Source organism: Octopus bimaculoides, chromosome 6 (assembly GCF_046866305.1).
Source record: "Octopus bimaculoides isolate indiv1 chromosome 6, ASM4686630v1, whole genome shotgun sequence".
Lineage (NCBI taxonomy): Eukaryota > Metazoa > Mollusca > Cephalopoda > Octopoda > Octopodidae > Octopus > Octopus bimaculoides.
The window spans coordinates 3,220,965-3,223,464 of record NC_142933.1 but is presented as its reverse complement, the minus strand read 5'-3'; positions in this window follow the sequence as shown (position 1 = coordinate 3,223,464).

Below are 2,500 nucleotides of genomic sequence, written 5' to 3'. Positions count from 1 at the left end.
TTTTTTTTTCCCCCTTCCTCCCCCCTCCCAAAAAGAAAAGCTCTAAATTGTATTTGTCCCATCTTCGTTGAGCCCTGTGTGGCTAATAAAAGAAATGTATCTCTCTCTCTCTCTCTCTCTCTCTCTCTCTCTATCTATCTATATATATCTATATCAATGTAGTTGCATAAATGTGTGCACGCTGGCAGGTGCATGCTACATACTTGTTCGATGGCTATCAATATTTGATCAAATATGATACGAAAGCAAAAATGCTACACACACGCGCACAAACAATATACACGCACATACACATACACGCAAGCATACACACACGCACACACACACACACGCACAGACGTACACACCACACGCCATACTCCAAGCCAATCATTAGTTTTGAAGACAATGTAAAAGTAGAACAATACAAAACACAACAACAGAACTGCTGCCCAATCATTCAAGATTATGAATCTGACAGAAAAGAGACACTATTTATTCATAAACTCGAAGCAATTAAGCTAAATAACTTTTTTTTTTTCTTCCTGATATTATTGCGTGTTTAACCTCTCCTACAGCTTTTCTCTTCAATTTGCAAAACATCAAACATTCGAGAATAAATGGACCGCAATTGGCAATGTACTTTAACTGTGTTGCTCTTGTTTTTGTTGTATTTATTATTATTATTCTTGTTAGTGTTGTTGTTTAGCCCCAGTCCACCGTGCTTGATCAGCCTTGTGATCAAAGGATTTATTTTATTCTGTTTTTCTTTTATATGTGGTCATCGCATCTCTTGTGTTCAGACGTTGTGTGTCCAGGAAAGAAATATTTATTTTATTCTTTCTATTATTTTTCAGGTGATAAGGTGGGATTTCAGGGAGATTTGGTTGCGGTTTCTGTCAAGTCGTACAACTATACATAGGTTCCATTCATTTAATGTTTGTTGGCTGTAAATCGGAAGTTATGTATGAAGATAATGAATTATCCGGAAACTGAAGATTTGGCTGTAATGGGCGCAGGCGATGATTTGGCACCAATATCCAGGTATTTGGTGATAAACCGAACAGAAGATCAAAGCAACCAACTACAAAGTTGAATGCCCCCCCCCCCACACACACACACACATCATGTCACTAATATATTCCAAATATATAAAGACAATCGCTAATTGTTAAATTGTGTGATAGTTTCTGTTTGAGAGCAACTGTGGAAATTTTAAAGTTTAAGGTAATTTTTAAAATTTGGTGTATTGATGTAATTCTCCACGCTGAATCTCTAGTGATAGTCCACTTTTTTTCCAGAAAATTTTTTTAAATGTTGCAAAGGTTTAAAGTTTGATCATTTCTACCCAGTCAGAAGACATTTCACATAATAGCGGCGCCGAAATGAACCGACAACAGTAAGACAAATACTGCATGCATCTCCTCAACATTTTAAACACAACTCAGTGCTAAACTTAAGATTCTACATTCTACATACTTCTTTCACATATACACACGGAAATAGACGCACACAAACTTCAAACACATACTGATCACAATGGAGATCAAAATATTGACACTAAAGGCATATCACATTATAGTCTTCACTCGACTTCACACTCTCCTCACTCAACATGATGAACACTTTGTATTCAACATTTCGAACACAATACACAGTGCACAATATGTCCCACTGAACAACCTACTTCACTTGGCTCAATCTCTTATGAATTACAGTCAAATCTCCTTCAAATTACATCTTACTTGAACGGAGGAATGACACATATCGCAATTTTCCTTGACAAATGCTGCCTGAAAGAACAAAAGCTTTTTCCTACAAACCTATCATTCGCCACAACACGAAATACTCGGCACTGACACACCATGCCCATCACTCTGCATACAACGAGGCGAAGAAGGGATCCTTTGAGGGTTGCACCACATGCTAGAAATAGCAACTAAATCTACATAGAATCGCATCTTAATCTCTTGTATTACAGCACATTGGCTAGTGTACTCCTAGATTCTTTACGGATCAAACGTGACACCTGAAATGTCTTTGATAATAGGTCGTTACTGACAAGAGTGAGTTGGCGTTGAAGACCAACAACAACGAAAGTAGACAGCATGACTCTTCGCAGTACACATTCAACCCACTAAACACACAGCACATACAACGCATTACAGACACACACACATAGGTGTGTGTGTGAGTCTATATGTGTGTGTCTATATGTGTGTGTCTATATGTGTATATATATATATATATATATATATATACAATTGACCCGTATAACATAATGCAACAAATTGTTCCGGTGATGAACGGTTAAGAAACCAATTATTGTAGGAACATCTGCAGCAGAGATTGCGAATAACCAAAATGATGAAACGTATGATGGGAAGAAATGATAAAAGGTGCATCTTGTGTTTCTGTCATTCTTTTTCCCACGTTCGCTCATTTGCTTTGTAAATCGTAAATGATAATATTGCTAATTATAATATCAACCAGACCACTAAACAGAAGAGCAGACAGGATG